This window comes from Physella acuta, unplaced genomic scaffold (genome assembly GCF_028476545.2).
Source record: "Physella acuta isolate Inbredline_101_S28 unplaced genomic scaffold, ASM2847654v3 ptg002745l, whole genome shotgun sequence".
Lineage (NCBI taxonomy): Eukaryota > Metazoa > Mollusca > Gastropoda > Physidae > Physella > Physella acuta.
In genome coordinates this window covers 4,494-24,749 of record NW_026734171.1, presented here as the reverse complement: position 1 = coordinate 24,749, position 20,256 = coordinate 4,494, and the positions used below count along the sequence as shown (strand labels likewise).

Genomic DNA, 20,256 nt, shown 5'->3' with positions numbered 1-20,256 from the left:
ATGCCTGCAACATAGCTGTGATTAATAAAGAATGAATTTCAATGCAAAAAATAATAATTTGAATCCCTGCAAGCTCCTTTCACATAAACCAGAGAGAAAAAAATGTATGCCAGTCTATAACATATACAAAATAAATAAATAAGATTGAATATAAAGATTTTTTTTATTCCTCTCATTAGTTCAACCCTTCTCTTTTTATATAAACACCCAAGGCAGACACTTGAGTAAATTAATATCCTTCCATATATTATAGAAACATAAATAAATATGTGTAAAAAGTATTTCATATATGTATATTTTTTTTAATATATATAAATATATATATATATATATATAATATATATATATATATATATATATATATATATATATATATATATATATATATATATATATATATATATATATATATAATGTAAAAATATTGAATAGACGAATATTGTATATATGTCTATATATACGTATGTATATATATGCATGTTTTGTGTATATATATATATATATATATATATATATATATATATATATATATATATATATATATATATATATATTTACATGTGTGTCTAAATGTATATTCATTGAATATATATTTGAATGTATATTCAAATATATATATTTGAGTGTAGACGAAAGACGCTCAAGTAAAATAATATCCTTCAGAATATTATAATTATAAGTTTTTTTTTTCTACCCCAGCAAACAGAAGGATATATATATACACACATATATATAATTTATATTTACAAATATATATCATATAAGAATTAATATATATATTCATAATATATAAGGATATAATACAAATATATATATATATATATATATATATATGTATAAATAAATAAATTATATATATAGATATATTCATATATAATGTATTTATTATGTAAATATATATATATATGTATATATCAGTGTGTATATATAAAGGTATGTATATATGTTCCAATATATTTATTTGTTTGTTCGGATACATATATATCTGTTGTGTGTATTAAATTGCGCTCTTCTGTCAGTTTTTTCATTTGACGACAGTCGGTTAAGGTACTGGCCCCAGCCTAAAGATATTAGTAGAGCCTTCATAATGTGATGCCATGGGTTAGCAAAAAATAAATGAAGAAAAATCACATAGCAGGACAAATTGACATTTTACATGCTTTCAAACTTAAACTGAAATCAGAAAATGATGTGAAATTCATCTTGTGTATATAGAAAAATAAGCATTGTGCCAAAATCCTAATCATTGGTTTTAAAAATGACACCAGCTTAATTTAAAAACTGGAAATTGTTTTGCCCTGGCGGATGAGATACCGGTAGCCGACACAGGGTTTACAGGCTGATAAAAGAAAGCGGTATACTTAAAGACAAAAGAATACCCTGTGTTAAAGCGGAACCAGCTAAGATTAAAGCTTAAAGTAAAGGCCTGCCCTGTCGCAGAATGTTAAAGTGGCCGGTGAAAGATCCCCGCGCCAGGCTAAAAGCAAGCTGTACACTTATTACTTAACGAGAGCTTCTTCAGGTCTTGTCTGTAGGACAATTCAGTCACAATAACAGGCAGACCAGGCCAGCCCTGGATATAAGCTAATTCATTTTATGCGGTGCTTCGACAGTCAATGAATATGGAGCTGCGGTCAGACTTTCAAACAAACCGCCTGAGTATTTAAAATGGGAAACAATATTTATTAATATTATCACCAACTAGATCTAGATTATATAGGCTACAAGGAAACCCAGAACCAGACTGGAAAGAAGTAAATTTACTCCCACTAATGATGACTTCTCACTAATACTAATAATTAAAAAAATGTTTAAAAAAATTAATTGCTCAAACCTAATAATCATTACAATCAAGCATCAAGTCTGATAGCCAACATTGGACCTAAAATCTAGATCTATTAGTTTTTACTGAACTAAATCTTATGTTAGCTACTAATAATTACTAATGCATTCAATTATTAATACCTAGGCTACTCATTCCTACAGAATCTAGAAATTCTAGATCTAGACTCTAGAGAAATACTGGCGTCCCAGGCCAACCTAACCTTTTAAGCAACATCCTTAATTAGCATTTAATTTACCATGGATCGCCTGCCTTTTTTTTTTCACCGTGAAATTATTATTGTAATTTTTGAAACAGTATTTTGAATAGATCCACCCTCCTGTTTATATTATTTTAGTTAAGCTAGAGCGTTAGATCTAGAATTCTAGATCGACGCCTAGTTGCGTGTTTTAAAATAAAGCCAGAATATTAATAGACTGAAAATAAATGTGCCAGTTGTCGTGGGAAAAGGTTAAAAGAATAATTAATAAATGAAAAGCATTGAACTATTTCTCAAACATTAAATTAGTAGACTTGTAGGCGGCTAGATCTAGATCTATGTGATGAGTTGGATTAAAATTGAATGAATTCGTGCAGAATGTTTCGGAAGGAGTGAGTGAGCGGGAGACCCAAAAAAGTTAAAGTATCGCCTTTCCGATAGATCATTTCACATGAAAGCGATAGTTAAAGGACAGGTCGGATGCAGGGGGCACCTGGTTTTCTGATTTTAGTCAAGGAAAATGGGGAAAATGTATTTATTTTGTATTTTACAACGCGCGATGCTCGAAAATTAGTAGCTCAGGGAAGTCTACCGGTGGTTACCGCCTCAGGTTAAAAATAGCGACCAATGGCTGTAGAGGGAAAAAAAGGCACATAGTATTCGATATTAAAACAATGTTTCGCTTTTGTGGCGATTTAGGGCGTTTTTTATTATTGAAATAATATGAGGAAAGCAGTGAAATCATTATTGTAGCCAGAAAAGGACGAATAACTGCTGATTTCGTTTGAGTATATTTATAAGCCCCAATTTTCTCACACCGATGTCTACGGCCATACCACGTTGAAAATACCGGTTCTCGTCCGATCACCGCAGTCAAGCAACGTCGGGCGTGGTTAGTACTTAGATGGGTGACCGCTTGGGAACACCACGTGTTGTAGACTTTTTTTCATCTTTTGTCTTTTGTTTTTACCCCACTGGACACCTATTCTTACCACCTGTACTCTTTCCTAAGTTCACCACATACCTGTGAACACTTTTGTAATATCGAAATATTTTTTGTTTGTTTCTTTTGTGCCTTCACGGTAGGCTACCTCGACCCTCCCCACCCATGGAAACAAACCCCTTAAAAACCAAAGGAAAGATGACCACTCTGCCCAAATTAAATAAATAAACTAAGTAGGCTACAACCAAATAATTGTACAATCAAACCTAAGTAATAAGGAGGAAGAAGTAACTCAGTAAGTAAGGGGTAGGTATGGAAAACATTCGTGTAGGGGTTACAACCACTCGAGCTAATTCGGAAACGTATGGGTGGCCCTAATAAGGGCCGGATGGGTAGAACAAATGGGTGGTCCTGGGTTGAGTTTAACCGCCGAAGCCGTACAGGGTGCGACCTTGACGTTTCAGAGCATAGACGACATCCATAGCAGTGACGGTCTTCCTCTTGGCGTGCTCAGTGTAGGTGACGGCATCACGGATGACATTTTCAAGGAACACCTTGAGGACACCTCTGGTTTCTTCGTAGATCAGACCAGAGATACGTTTGACACCACCTCTGCGAGCAAGACGACGGATGGCTGGCTTGGTGATACCTTGGATGTTATCACGCAACACCTTCCTGTGACGCTTGGCGCCTCCTTTGCCGAGTCCCTTACCACCCTTGCCTCGGCCAGACATATTGAATTTTTTTTCTTTGTTGATGAACGAGTGTTCGAAAAACGCCGTCTGCAGAGAAACTCGCTCCTTATATACGGTCCTGGGCTCGAGTTCGTTCAATATGGCGGACACCGCCCAACCAAAAGCGGTCGGCGAATGAGCCAGCCAATGAAAAAGCAGCTTGCCGTGTCGACTGGAATGTTGCTGGCTTGTCGGCTAACGGTGTCGTTTTCAAAGTCATTTTTTCACCTATTCTGCTATGCGACCCTTGGATAAAAAATAAAGAGTTTCATTGCCCACACGTGTAGGCATAGAAAAGATCCACGTTTGTCATGTTAAAATATGGTATTAGACGTTATTTTCACCGTTTTGTGCGAATAAAACTGAAATATTTCCCTACACCTAATTATGCGAGTACGAGCGAGCTCATTATGCGAGTACGAGAGAATCTCGAACGCTGATTGGTCGAGTACGAACGAAATAATATTCTCGTACTCCGCTCCGTACTCGCAGTGGTTTGTTTACATCGTGAAACGAATAGGTTAGTTAGGCTTCTAATAATTAAATAATCTATGGCGTGTAGTCGTTAAGAATAATTTCTGCTCTCCGATTAAGATCTAGATATCTAGCTCTAACCCTAAAGGGTTTTTCTTTTTTATATATTTTAAAAAGCAATGGATAGGGTGGTGGGTGGGTGGGTGAAAGAAAAATATAAAATTTATTCTCTCCTTTCTTCACATTTGAGATAAATAAAACAATATCAACAGCATGCATACACGAATTCAAATAGCAATGTGATGTGTGAGTTGAATTAAAGAGATAAATGAATAGAACCTATCTCCCGCATCCCCCAGAATAATACTAATAGATGTAGTAGTAGTAGTAGAGTGGCAGACATGGGCAGGGGGTGTAGTGGGTGGGTGGGTGGAAACTCGTGAGGTGGGGGACCTTCACTGCTAATCTGAACGTTGTCAGGTGGTCCTAAAAAGGACCTTGGTTGAGGACAGGGGGTGGTGGTTTGGGCTTAAAAGAAACCTCTTAAGCACGCTCACCACGGATACGTCTGGCTAGCTGGATGTCCTTGGGCATGATGGTGACACGCTTGGCGTGGATGGCGCACAGGTTGGTGTCTTCAAACAGACCGACGAGGTAAGCCTCGCTAGCCTCCTGCAGGGCCATGACAGCGGAGCTCTGGAAGCGAAGGTCAGTCTTGAAGTCCTGGGCGATTTCTCTGACCAGGCGCTGGAATGGCAGCTTGCGAATGAGCAGCTCAGTGCTCTTCTGGTAACGACGGATTTCTCTCAGGGCGACGGTTCCAGGCCTGTAACGATGGGGCTTCTTAACACCGCCGGTGGCTGGTGCTGACTTTCTGGCGGCTTTGGTGGCCAGCTGTTTACGTGGGGCTTTGCCTCCGGTGGATTTACGGGCGGTTTGTTTTGTTCTGGCCATGGCGGTATCTCAACTGGATGATAGTCAGTTTAAGAAATGTGGCAGCCCAGCGCTGCTGGTCCTTTTATAACCGTCCGCCAAACCCTTAGCGCAACGAAGCTCTCCCATTGGACGAGTACGAGTTTAACAACGCTGATTGGCCAGAAGCAGCCACACAACGTTGAGACAGCGTCGACATACCTAGCAGATTATTTTTAGATCGCTCGGTATCCAGCCGAGCGATCTATTAATAGCAGACAGGGCCGATAACACAAAATATTCTTCGTTCAAATGAAATCCTTGGTTGTGCCGCTTGTCATGGGTAACGGTGTGTTTGCTTCTGTCCTCTTCAATGAATTATGAATGTGTGTGAGTGATTAGAAAAGAACCCAACATAGACTGCATGAAACAATCTAGATCTAGACCTAGTCTATAGACCTATGTAGATATTCTGACCCAATTCTTACCCAATTCGCCCGCTCGATCGGCGGTAATAATAGTGTGTAAATAAATGAGGGGGAAGGATTGTAATCAAACATATTTGTTTTTAAAAACAAGAAGATATAAAATAAAAATGGTAGACTAGCGGTGGGTTAAAGAATAGAATTTTAAAATAACGACCACCCTTATTTCTTGTAGACAAGGGTTAAACGGAGCACATTTAAAGAAAAAAAGATTCTATTTACATTTGTATCTATGAGCGAATACCCCTAAAATATGTCCAGTTACTACTATTAATATGACCGCCCCCCTCCCTGTTCTGCTCGTGTAAACCAGTGTAAGTATTATACATCTATAATAATGATCTCATACTGCTAGTGAGTGACATATTGATGCGTTATTAATACAGTTTGAAACAAGTAGGGTAGGGTAGGGTTGGAAAACTCGATTTTTGTTCATTGACACACAACGAAAGCTAATTGGGTAAACTTTGGTTGTCCTGAAAAGGACAGTAGTAGGCTAGGTGGACAGTGGGCAGCAGGGTGACACTGTTTAGCTCTTGCCACCGGGTGTCTTCTGTGACTTCTTGGGCAGAAGCACGGCCTGGATGTTGGGGAGGACACCACCCTGGGCGATGGTGACACCCGACAAAAGTTTGTTCAACTCTTCGTCGTTACGGATGGCCAGCTGGAGGTGACGAGGAATGATTCTTGTCTTCTTGTTGTCTCTGGCAGCGTTGCCGGCCAACTCGAGCACTTCAGCGGCCAAATACTCGAGGACGGCGGCTAGGTAGACTGGGGCACCAGCACCGACACGCTCAGCATAGTTTCCTTTCCTCAACAGACGATGAATACGTCCGACTGGGAATTGAAGGCCTGCCCTGGAGGAGCGAGACTTGGACTTTCCCTTGACTTTACCGCCTTTACCACGTCCGGACATTGTGAGTTGGTTAGGAGCGAGAAGAGTATAGCGACACAGCGATTGCGGCTGTAGGCTATGAATGAAGACTTAACGGCGAGATCGGCCCTTTTATACGAAACGGCGAGGAAATCCGTTCGTCACCAAGCGAGCGTTCTGATTGGCTGCGTAGCGGCTTGGCGTTCGTACTCGTACTCGTACTCTCCAAATTTCCTCGCCGTTTCATATAAAAGGGCGGCCGGCGGTGGGTTCGCCTCATTTCTGTTCAAGCCGTTGAAAAGAAAACAACATGCCACCTAAAGTTTCTTCCAAGGGAGCCAAGAAGGCCGGTAAGGCTAAAGCCGTACGCACCGGTGACAAGAAAAAGAAGAGGAGGAGAAAGGAAAGCTACAGCATCTACATTTACAAAGTCTTGAAGCAGGTGCACCCTGACACTGGCATTTCCTCCAAGGCCATGTCCATCATGAACTCCTTCGTCAACGACATCTTTGAGCGCATTTCAGCTGAAGCCAGCCGTCTTGCCCACTACAACAAGCGCAGCACCATCACCTCCAGGGAGATCCAGACCGCTGTCCGTCTCCTCCTGCCCGGTGAGCTGGCCAAACACGCCGTCAGTGAAGGCACCAAGGCTGTCACCAAGTACACCACCAGCAAATAAACACAACAGCAAACAACCACCTGGCTTGCTTGTTGTGTGGCTCTACTACTCGGCCCTTTTCAGGGCCTCCACCCATTCCCAATTAGCTCGGTTTGGTTTACATTGAACGAGTTTTCCCTCCCTTATCCACCTACCCACCCACTCTGTGTAGCTGCCATGTTACAGTTGTTTTTTGTTTAGTCATTCTTTTCTTTAATAAGTAGAGATAGATATACATACATACATAGGCCTGCATAGTAATATGCCTATCCCAACAACTGCACACACTATTCTCTTAACACATTTCATGCTAATTCTATCCTTTAAACTAGACATAAAAAGGCCACATACTTATTACTGGGTGGCTCCTTTTTTTAAAAAACACTATTTCATTCTGCATCTCACACAGGGCATCAGCACACCTCTATGCATATCATTTATTGTGTGTTGTTTGGCATAGATCCAAGGGATGAATGGGATTTAATAGTTTTAATTCAGATTATAAGGCTGGCTGTTGTAATAGGAATTATTAGCCAACACTTTGATTCTTATCACCAGTGCTAACTGCCATTTTCATTACAATACATCCATTCTGGTGGGTTGGTTTTTTTCTGTCTTCATTATATATGTTGAACATAACTGTGTGAATGTGGCTTTTGGTGTTTTTATTATTTTTGTTTTTCTTTCATTAAAGCTACCATGTCAGATTGCTAAGGCATGCATCTGCCACCATTTGTTCACTGATTTATTTTTTTCCTACTACCATCATATCATATGATTCTTTTTGTTTTGTCTTTTGCTAGTCCTGGCTTGAAAATGAGTTGGTTACACTTCTGCACAACATACATTCTCTTTAACAAGACAAAACAACAATTAAATACTCTGAACTTTTTTTTTTATTATCATATATATACTTTTTTTTTTTTCAAATTACAGAAAATAAAAAATAACATGAGCTCAAGTACACAGCTTTCAAGAAGTTCATGGTTTTCTTTGCCAGCCCGCACAATGATTTCAGCACAGATTAAAATTTAAACAATCAAAAGGAGGTTGATCTCTTACCGGCTGACGAGAAAGTTTGCGCAGAAGCATCATTTCTTAAGTCCTTGGTCAGTTGGAGTTGTAAAATGATGAGGTTTTCTTAACATTTGCCCTGGGGCATACATTTATGGTCCTGGTACTAGTTCTATACTGACAAGGATTCTTTCAAAGCAACTTGAGCCCAAAGGGAAGTATTTATATGCCTGCAACATAGCTGTGATTAATAAAGAATGAATTTCAATGCAAAAAATAATAATTTGAATCCCTGCAAGCTCCTTTCACATAAACCAGAGAGAAAAAAATGTATGCCAGTCTATAACATATACAAAATAAATAAATAAGATTGAATATAAAGATTTTTTTTATTCCTCTCATTAGTTCAACCCTTCTCTTTTTATATAAACACCCAAGGCAGACACTTGAGTAAATTAATATCCTTCCATATATTATAGAAACATAAATAAATATGTGTAAAAAGTATTTCATATATGTATATTTTTTTTAATATATATAAATATATATATATATATATATAATATATATATATATATATATATATATATATATATATATATATATATATATATATATATATATATATATATATATAATGTAAAAATATTGAATAGACGAATATTGTATATATGTCTATATATACGTATGTATATATATGCATGTTTTGTGTATATATATATATATATATATATATATATATATATATATATATATATATATATATATATATATATATTTACATGTGTGTCTAAATGTATATTCATTGAATATATATTTGAATGTATATTCAAATATATATATTTGAGTGTAGACGAAAGACGCTCAAGTAAAATAATATCCTTCAGAATATTATAATTATAAGTTTTTTTTTTCTACCCCAGCAAACAGAAGGATATATATATACACACATATATATAATTTATATTTACAAATATATATCATATAAGAATTAATATATATATTCATAATATATAAGGATATAATACAAATATATATATATATATATATATATATATATGTATAAATAAATAAATTATATATATAGATATATTCATATATAATGTATTTATTATGTAAATATATATATATATGTATATATCAGTGTGTATATATAAAGGTATGTATATATGTTCCAATATATTTATTTGTTTGTTCGGATACATATATATCTGTTGTGTGTATTAAATTGCGCTCTTCTGTCAGTTTTTTCATTTGACGACAGTCGGTTAAGGTACTGGCCCCAGCCTAAAGATATTAGTAGAGCCTTCATAATGTGATGCCATGGGTTAGCAAAAAATAAATGAAGAAAAATCACATAGCAGGACAAATTGACATTTTACATGCTTTCAAACTTAAACTGAAATCAGAAAATGATGTGAAATTCATCTTGTGTATATAGAAAAATAAGCATTGTGCCAAAATCCTAATCATTGGTTTTAAAAATGACACCAGCTTAATTTAAAAACTGGAAATTGTTTTGCCCTGGCGGATGAGATACCGGTAGCCGACACAGGGTTTACAGGCTGATAAAAGAAAGCGGTATACTTAAAGACAAAAGAATACCCTGTGTTAAAGCGGAACCAGCTAAGATTAAAGCTTAAAGTAAAGGCCTGCCCTGTCGCAGAATGTTAAAGTGGCCGGTGAAAGATCCCCGCGCCAGGCTAAAAGCAAGCTGTACACTTATTACTTAACGAGAGCTTCTTCAGGTCTTGTCTGTAGGACAATTCAGTCACAATAACAGGCAGACCAGGCCAGCCCTGGATATAAGCTAATTCATTTTATGCGGTGCTTCGACAGTCAATGAATATGGAGCTGCGGTCAGACTTTCAAACAAACCGCCTGAGTATTTAAAATGGGAAACAATATTTATTAATATTATCACCAACTAGATCTAGATTATATAGGCTACAAGGAAACCCAGAACCAGACTGGAAAGAAGTAAATTTACTCCCACTAATGATGACTTCTCACTAATACTAATAATTAAAAAAATGTTTAAAAAAATTAATTGCTCAAACCTAATAATCATTACAATCAAGCATCAAGTCTGATAGCCAACATTGGACCTAAAATCTAGATCTATTAGTTTTTACTGAACTAAATCTTATGTTAGCTACTAATAATTACTAATGCATTCAATTATTAATACCTAGGCTACTCATTCCTACAGAATCTAGAAATTCTAGATCTAGACTCTAGAGAAATACTGGCGTCCCAGGCCAACCTAACCTTTTAAGCAACATCCTTAATTAGCATTTAATTTACCATGGATCGCCTGCCTTTTTTTTTTCACCGTGAAATTATTATTGTAATTTTTGAAACAGTATTTTGAATAGATCCACCCTCCTGTTTATATTATTTTAGTTAAGCTAGAGCGTTAGATCTAGAATTCTAGATCGACGCCTAGTTGCGTGTTTTAAAATAAAGCCAGAATATTAATAGACTGAAAATAAATGTGCCAGTTGTCGTGGGAAAAGGTTAAAAGAATAATTAATAAATGAAAAGCATTGAACTATTTCTCAAACATTAAATTAGTAGACTTGTAGGCGGCTAGATCTAGATCTATGTGATGAGTTGGATTAAAATTGAATGAATTCGTGCAGAATGTTTCGGAAGGAGTGAGTGAGCGGGAGACCCAAAAAAGTTAAAGTATCGCCTTTCCGATAGATCATTTCACATGAAAGCGATAGTTAAAGGACAGGTCGGATGCAGGGGGCACCTGGTTTTCTGATTTTAGTCAAGGAAAATGGGGAAAATGTATTTATTTTGTATTTTACAACGCGCGATGCTCGAAAATTAGTAGCTCAGGGAAGTCTACCGGTGGTTACCGCCTCAGGTTAAAAATAGCGACCAATGGCTGTAGAGGGAAAAAAAGGCACATAGTATTCGATATTAAAACAATGTTTCGCTTTTGTGGCGATTTAGGGCGTTTTTTATTATTGAAATAATATGAGGAAAGCAGTGAAATCATTATTGTAGCCAGAAAAGGACGAATAACTGCTGATTTCGTTTGAGTATATTTATAAGCCCCAATTTTCTCACACCGATGTCTACGGCCATACCACGTTGAAAATACCGGTTCTCGTCCGATCACCGCAGTCAAGCAACGTCGGGCGTGGTTAGTACTTAGATGGGTGACCGCTTGGGAACACCACGTGTTGTAGACTTTTTTTCATCTTTTGTCTTTTGTTTTTACCCCACTGGACACCTATTCTTACCACCTGTACTCTTTCCTAAGTTCACCACATACCTGTGAACACTTTTGTAATATCGAAATATTTTTTGTTTGTTTCTTTTGTGCCTTCACGGTAGGCTACCTCGACCCTCCCCACCCATGGAAACAAACCCCTTAAAAACCAAAGGAAAGATGACCACTCTGCCCAAATTAAATAAATAAACTAAGTAGGCTACAACCAAATAATTGTACAATCAAACCTAAGTAATAAGGAGGAAGAAGTAACTCAGTAAGTAAGGGGTAGGTATGGAAAACATTCGTGTAGGGGTTACAACCACTCGAGCTAATTCGGAAACGTATGGGTGGCCCTAATAAGGGCCGGATGGGTAGAACAAATGGGTGGTCCTGGGTTGAGTTTAACCGCCGAAGCCGTACAGGGTGCGACCTTGACGTTTCAGAGCATAGACGACATCCATAGCAGTGACGGTCTTCCTCTTGGCGTGCTCAGTGTAGGTGACGGCATCACGGATGACATTTTCAAGGAACACCTTGAGGACACCTCTGGTTTCTTCGTAGATCAGACCAGAGATACGTTTGACACCACCTCTGCGAGCAAGACGACGGATGGCTGGCTTGGTGATACCTTGGATGTTATCACGCAACACCTTCCTGTGACGCTTGGCGCCTCCTTTGCCGAGTCCCTTACCACCCTTGCCTCGGCCAGACATATTGAATTTTTTTTCTTTGTTGATGAACGAGTGTTCGAAAAACGCCGTCTGCAGAGAAACTCGCTCCTTATATACGGTCCTGGGCTCGAGTTCGTTCAATATGGCGGACACCGCCCAACCAAAAGCGGTCGGCGAATGAGCCAGCCAATGAAAAAGCAGCTTGCCGTGTCGACTGGAATGTTGCTGGCTTGTCGGCTAACGGTGTCGTTTTCAAAGTCATTTTTTCACCTATTCTGCTATGCGACCCTTGGATAAAAAATAAAGAGTTTCATTGCCCACACGTGTAGGCATAGAAAAGATCCACGTTTGTCATGTTAAAATATGGTATTAGACGTTATTTTCACCGTTTTGTGCGAATAAAACTGAAATATTTCCCTACACCTAATTATGCGAGTACGAGCGAGCTCATTATGCGAGTACGAGAGAATCTCGAACGCTGATTGGTCGAGTACGAACGAAATAATATTCTCGTACTCCGCTCCGTACTCGCAGTGGTTTGTTTACATCGTGAAACGAATAGGTTAGTTAGGCTTCTAATAATTAAATAATCTATGGCGTGTAGTCGTTAAGAATAATTTCTGCTCTCCGATTAAGATCTAGATATCTAGCTCTAACCCTAAAGGGTTTTTCTTTTTTATATATTTTAAAAAGCAATGGATAGGGTGGTGGGTGGGTGGGTGAAAGAAAAATATAAAATTTATTCTCTCCTTTCTTCACATTTGAGATAAATAAAACAATATCAACAGCATGCATACACGAATTCAAATAGCAATGTGATGTGTGAGTTGAATTAAAGAGATAAATGAATAGAACCTATCTCCCGCATCCCCCAGAATAATACTAATAGATGTAGTAGTAGTAGTAGAGTGGCAGACATGGGCAGGGGGTGTAGTGGGTGGGTGGGTGGAAACTCGTGAGGTGGGGGACCTTCACTGCTAATCTGAACGTTGTCAGGTGGTCCTAAAAAGGACCTTGGTTGAGGACAGGGGGTGGTGGTTTGGGCTTAAAAGAAACCTCTTAAGCACGCTCACCACGGATACGTCTGGCTAGCTGGATGTCCTTGGGCATGATGGTGACACGCTTGGCGTGGATGGCGCACAGGTTGGTGTCTTCAAACAGACCGACGAGGTAAGCCTCGCTAGCCTCCTGCAGGGCCATGACAGCGGAGCTCTGGAAGCGAAGGTCAGTCTTGAAGTCCTGGGCGATTTCTCTGACCAGGCGCTGGAATGGCAGCTTGCGAATGAGCAGCTCAGTGCTCTTCTGGTAACGACGGATTTCTCTCAGGGCGACGGTTCCAGGCCTGTAACGATGGGGCTTCTTAACACCGCCGGTGGCTGGTGCTGACTTTCTGGCGGCTTTGGTGGCCAGCTGTTTACGTGGGGCTTTGCCTCCGGTGGATTTACGGGCGGTTTGTTTTGTTCTGGCCATGGCGGTATCTCAACTGGATGATAGTCAGTTTAAGAAATGTGGCAGCCCAGCGCTGCTGGTCCTTTTATAACCGTCCGCCAAACCCTTAGCGCAACGAAGCTCTCCCATTGGACGAGTACGAGTTTAACAACGCTGATTGGCCAGAAGCAGCCACACAACGTTGAGACAGCGTCGACATACCTAGCAGATTATTTTTAGATCGCTCGGTATCCAGCCGAGCGATCTATTAATAGCAGACAGGGCCGATAACACAAAATATTCTTCGTTCAAATGAAATCCTTGGTTGTGCCGCTTGTCATGGGTAACGGTGTGTTTGCTTCTGTCCTCTTCAATGAATTATGAATGTGTGTGAGTGATTAGAAAAGAACCCAACATAGACTGCATGAAACAATCTAGATCTAGACCTAGTCTATAGACCTATGTAGATATTCTGACCCAATTCTTACCCAATTCGCCCGCTCGATCGGCGGTAATAATAGTGTGTAAATAAATGAGGGGGAAGGATTGTAATCAAACATATTTGTTTTTAAAAACAAGAAGATATAAAATAAAAATGGTAGACTAGCGGTGGGTTAAAGAATAGAATTTTAAAATAACGACCACCCTTATTTCTTGTAGACAAGGGTTAAACGGAGCACATTTAAAGAAAAAAAGATTCTATTTACATTTGTATCTATGAGCGAATACCCCTAAAATATGTCCAGTTACTACTATTAATATGACCGCCCCCCTCCCTGTTCTGCTCGTGTAAACCAGTGTAAGTATTATACATCTATAATAATGATCTCATACTGCTAGTGAGTGACATATTGATGCGTTATTAATACAGTTTGAAACAAGTAGGGTAGGGTAGGGTTGGAAAACTCGATTTTTGTTCATTGACACACAACGAAAGCTAATTGGGTAAACTTTGGTTGTCCTGAAAAGGACAGTAGTAGGCTAGGTGGACAGTGGGCAGCAGGGTGACACTGTTTAGCTCTTGCCACCGGGTGTCTTCTGTGACTTCTTGGGCAGAAGCACGGCCTGGATGTTGGGGAGGACACCACCCTGGGCGATGGTGACACCCGACAAAAGTTTGTTCAACTCTTCGTCGTTACGGATGGCCAGCTGGAGGTGACGAGGAATGATTCTTGTCTTCTTGTTGTCTCTGGCAGCGTTGCCGGCCAACTCGAGCACTTCAGCGGCCAAATACTCGAGGACGGCGGCTAGGTAGACTGGGGCACCAGCACCGACACGCTCAGCATAGTTTCCTTTCCTCAACAGACGATGAATACGTCCGACTGGGAATTGAAGGCCTGCCCTGGAGGAGCGAGACTTGGACTTTCCCTTGACTTTACCGCCTTTACCACGTCCGGACATTGTGAGTTGGTTAGGAGCGAGAAGAGTATAGCGACACAGCGATTGCGGCTGTAGGCTATGAATGAAGACTTAACGGCGAGATCGGCCCTTTTATACGAAACGGCGAGGAAATCCGTTCGTCACCAAGCGAGCGTTCTGATTGGCTGCGTAGCGGCTTGGCGTTCGTACTCGTACTCGTACTCTCCAAATTTCCTCGCCGTTTCATATAAAAGGGCGGCCGGCGGTGGGTTCGCCTCATTTCTGTTCAAGCCGTTGAAAAGAAAACAACATGCCACCTAAAGTTTCTTCCAAGGGAGCCAAGAAGGCCGGTAAGGCTAAAGCCGTACGCACCGGTGACAAGAAAAAGAAGAGGAGGAGAAAGGAAAGCTACAGCATCTACATTTACAAAGTCTTGAAGCAGGTGCACCCTGACACTGGCATTTCCTCCAAGGCCATGTCCATCATGAACTCCTTCGTCAACGACATCTTTGAGCGCATTTCAGCTGAAGCCAGCCGTCTTGCCCACTACAACAAGCGCAGCACCATCACCTCCAGGGAGATCCAGACCGCTGTCCGTCTCCTCCTGCCCGGTGAGCTGGCCAAACACGCCGTCAGTGAAGGCACCAAGGCTGTCACCAAGTACACCACCAGCAAATAAACACAACAGCAAACAACCACCTGGCTTGCTTGTTGTGTGGCTCTACTACTCGGCCCTTTTCAGGGCCTCCACCCATTCCCAATTAGCTCGGTTTGGTTTACATTGAACGAGTTTTCCCTCCCTTATCCACCTACCCACCCACTCTGTGTAGCTGCCATGTTACAGTTGTTTTTTGTTTAGTCATTCTTTTCTTTAATAAGTAGAGATAGATATACATACATACATAGGCCTGCATAGTAATATGCCTATCCCAACAACTGCACACACTATTCTCTTAACACATTTCATGCTAATTCTATCCTTTAAACTAGACATAAAAAGGCCACATACTTATTACTGGGTGGCTCCTTTTTTTAAAAAACACTATTTCATTCTGCATCTCACACAGGGCATCAGCACACCTCTATGCATATCATTTATTGTGTGTTGTTTGGCATAGATCCAAGGGATGAATGGGATTTAATAGTTTTAATTCAGATTATAAGGCTGGCTGTTGTAATAGGAATTATTAGCCAACACTTTGATTCTTATCACCAGTGCTAACTGCCATTTTCATTACAATACATCCATTCTGGTGGGTTGGTTTTTTTCTGTCTTCATTATATATGTTGAACATAACTGTGTGAATGTGGCTTTTGGTGTTTTTATTATTTTTGTTTTTCTTTCATTAAAGCTACCATGTCAGATTGCTAAGGCATGCATCTGCCACCATTTGTTCACTGATTTATTTTTTTCCTACTACCATCATATCATATGATTCTTTTTGTTTTGTCTTTTGCTAGTCCTGGCTTGAAAATGAGTTGGTTACACTTCTGCACAACATACATTCTCTTTAACAAGACAAAACAACAATTAAATACTCTGAACTTTTTTTTTTATTATCATATATATACTTTTTTTTTTTTCAAATTACAGAAAATAAAAAATAACATGAGCTCAAGTACACAGCTTTCAAGAAGTTCATGGTTTTCTTTGCCAGCCCGCACAATGATTTCAGCACAGATTAAAATTTAAACAATCAAAAGGAGGTTGATCTCTTACCGGCTGACGAGAAAGTTTGCGCAGAAGCATCATTTCTTAAGTCCTTGGTCAGTTGGAGTTGTAAAATGATGAGGTTTTCTTAACATTTGCCCTGGGGCATACATTTATGGTCCTGGTACTAGTTCTATACTGACAAGGATTCTTTCAAAGCAACTTGAGCCCAAAGGGAAGTATTTATATGCCTGCAACATAGCTGTGATTAATAAAGAATGAATTTCAATGCAAAAAATAATAATTTGAATCCCTGCAAGCTCCTTTCACATAAACCAGAGAGAAAAAAATGTATGCCAGTCTATAACATATACAAAATAAATAAATAAGATTGAATATAAAGATTTTTTTTATTCCTCTCATTAGTTCAACCCTTCTCTTTTTATATAAACACCCAAGGCAGACACTTGAGTAAATTAATATCCTTCCATATATTATAGAAACATAAATAAATATGTGTAAAAAGTATTTCATATATGTATATTTTTTTTAATATATATAAATATATATATATATATATATATATATATATATATATATATATATATATATATATATATATATATATATATATATATATATATATATATATATAATGTAAAAATATTGAATAGACGAATATTGTATATATGTCTATATATACGTATGTATATATATGCATGTTTTGTGTATATATATATATATATATATATATATATATATATATATATATATATATATATATATATATATATATATTTACATGTGTGTCTAAATGTATATTCATTGAATATATATTTGAATGTATATTCAAATATATATATTTGAGTGTAGACGAAAGACGCTCAAGTAAAATAATATCCTTCAGAATATTATAATTATAAGTTTTTTTTTTCTACCCCAGCAAACAGAAGGATATATATATACACACATATATATAATTTATATTTACAAATATATATCATATAAGAATTAATATATATATTCATAATATATAAGGATATAATACAAATATATATATATATATATATATATATATGTATAAATAAATAAATTATATATATAGATATATTCATATATAATGTATTTATTATGTAAATATATATATATATGTATATATCAGTGTGTATATATAAAGGTATGTATATATGTTCCAATATATTTATTTGTTTGTTCGGATACATATATATCTGTTGTGTGTATTAAATTGCGCTCTTCTGTCAGTTTTTTCATTTGACGACAGTCGGTTAAGGTACTGGCCCCAGCCTAAAGATATTAGTAGAGCCTTCATAATGTGATGCCATGGGTTAGCAAAAAATAAATGAAGAAAAATCACATAGCAGGACAAATTGACATTTTACATGCTTTCAAACTTAAACTGAAATCAGAAAATGATGTGAAATTCATCTTGTGTATATAGAAAAATAAGCATTGTGCCAAAATCCTAATCATTGGTTTTAAAAATGACACCAGCTTAATTTAAAAACTGGAAATTGTTTTGCCCTGGCGGATGAGATACCGGTAGCCGACACAGGGTTTACAGGCTGATAAAAGAAAGCGGTATACTTAAAGACAAAAGAATACCCTGTGTTAAAGCGGAACCAGCTAAGATTAAAGCTTAAAGTAAAGGCCTGCCCTGTCGCAGAATGTTAAAGTGGCCGGTGAAAGATCCCCGCGCCAGGGCTAAAAGCAAGCTGTACACTTATTACTTAACGAGAGCTTCTTCAGGTCTTGTCTGTAGGACAATTCAGTCACAATAACAGGCAGACCAGGCCAGCCCTGGATATAAGCTTCATTTTATGCGGTGCTTCGACAGTCAATGAATATGGAGCTGCGGTCAGACTTTCAAACAAACCGCCTGAGTATTTAAAATGGGAAACAATATTTATTAATATTATCACCAACTAGATCTAGATTATATAGGCTACAAGGAAACCCAGAACCAGACTGGAAAGAAGTAAATTTACTCCCACTAATGATGACTTCTCACTAATACTAATAATTAAAAAAATGTTTAAAAAAATTAATTGCTCAAACCTAATAATCATTACAATCAAGCATCAAGTCTGATAGCCAACATTGGACCTAAAATCTAGATCTATTAGTTTTTACTGAACTAAATCTTATGTTAGCTACTAATAATTACTAATGCATTCAATTATTAATACCTAGGCTACTCATTCCTACAGAATCTAGAAATTCTAGATCTAGACTCTAGAGAAATACTGGCGTCCCAGGCCAACCTAACCTTTTAAGCAACATCCTTAATTAGCATTTAATTTACCATGGATCGCCTGCCTTTTTTTTTTCACCGTGAAATTATTATTGTAATTTTTGAAACAGTATTTTGAATAGATCCACCCTCCTGTTTATATTATTTTAGTTAAGCTAGAGCGTTAGATCTAGAATTCTAGATCGACGCCTAGTTGCGTGTTTTAAAATAAAGCCAGAATATTAATAGACTGAAAATAAATGTGCCAGTTGTCGTGGGAAAAGGTTAAAAGAATAATTAATAAATGAAAAGCATTGAACTATTTCTCAAACATTAAATTAGTAGACTTGTAGGCGGCTAGATCTAGATCTATGTGATGAGTTGGATTAAAATTGAATGAATTCGTGCAGAATGTTTCGGAAGGAGTGAGTGAGCGGGAGACCCAAAAAAGTTAAAGTATCGCCTTTCCGATAGATCATTTCACATGAAAGCGATAGTTAAAGGACAGGTCGGATGCAGGGGGCACCTGGTTTTCTGATTTTAGTCAAGGAAAATGGGGAAAATGTATTTATTTTGTATTTTACAACGCGCGATGCTCGAAAATTAGTAGCTCAGGGAAGTCTACCGGTGGTTACCGCCTCAGGTTAAAAATAGCGACCAATGGCTGTAGAGGGAAAAAAAGGCACATAGTATTCGAATTAAAACAATGTTTCGCTTTTGTGGCGATTTAGGGCGTTTTTTATTATTGAAATAATATGAGGAAAGCAGTGAAATCATTATTGTAGCCAGAAAAGGACGAATAACTGCTGATTTCGTTTGAGTATATTTATAAGCCCCAATTTTCTCACACCGATGTCTACGGCCATACCACGTTGAAAATACCGGTTCTCGTCCGATCACCGCAGTCAAGCAACGTCGGGCGTGGTTAGTACTTAGATGGGTGACCGCTTGGGAACACCACGTGTTGTAGACTTTTTTTCATCTTTTGTCTTTTGTTTTTACCCCACTGGACACCTATTCTTACCACCTGTTACTCTTTCCTAAGTTCACCACATACCTGTGAACACTTTTGTAATATCGAAATATTTTTTGTTTGTTTCTTTTGTGCCTTCACGGTAGGCTACCTCGACCCTCCCCACCCATGGAAACAAACCCCTTAAAAACCAAAGGAAAGATGACCACTCTGCCCAAATTAAATAAATAAACTAAGTAGGCTACAACCAAATAATTGTACAATCAAACCTAAGTAATAAGGAGGAAGAAGTAACTCAGTAAGTAAGGGGTAGGTATGGAAAAACATTCGTGTAGGGGTTACAACCACTCGAGCTAATTCGGAAACGTATGGGTGGCCCTAATAAGGGCCGGATGGGTAGAACAAATGGGTGGTCCTGGGTTGAGTTTAACCGCCGAAGCCGTACAGGGTGCGACCTTGACGTTTCAGAGCATAGACGACATCCATAGCAGTGACGGTCTTCCTCTTGGCGTGCTCAGTGTAGGTGACGGCATCACGGATGACATTTTCAAGGAA

The 20,256-nt window shown here is 38.2% G+C and overlaps 3 non-coding genes across 3 annotated transcripts; all 3 read left to right on the top strand.

Annotated features, from left to right (window-relative positions):
* Nucleotides 1-2,864: 2,864 nt before the first annotated feature.
* On the top strand, nucleotides 2,865-2,983 carry LOC131934157 (5S ribosomal RNA). The gene has a single exon (XR_009385509.1). It is a non-coding gene; the product is annotated as a 5S ribosomal RNA (ribosomal RNA).
* Nucleotides 2,984-11,226: 8,243 nt separating this feature from the next.
* Nucleotides 11,227-11,345, top strand: LOC131934156 (5S ribosomal RNA). The gene has a single exon (XR_009385508.1). It is a non-coding gene; the product is annotated as a 5S ribosomal RNA (ribosomal RNA).
* Nucleotides 11,346-19,582: 8,237 nt separating this feature from the next.
* LOC131934155 (5S ribosomal RNA) lies at nucleotides 19,583-19,701 on the top strand. The gene has a single exon (XR_009385507.1). It is a non-coding gene; the product is annotated as a 5S ribosomal RNA (ribosomal RNA).
* Nucleotides 19,702-20,256: the final 555 nt, after the last annotated feature.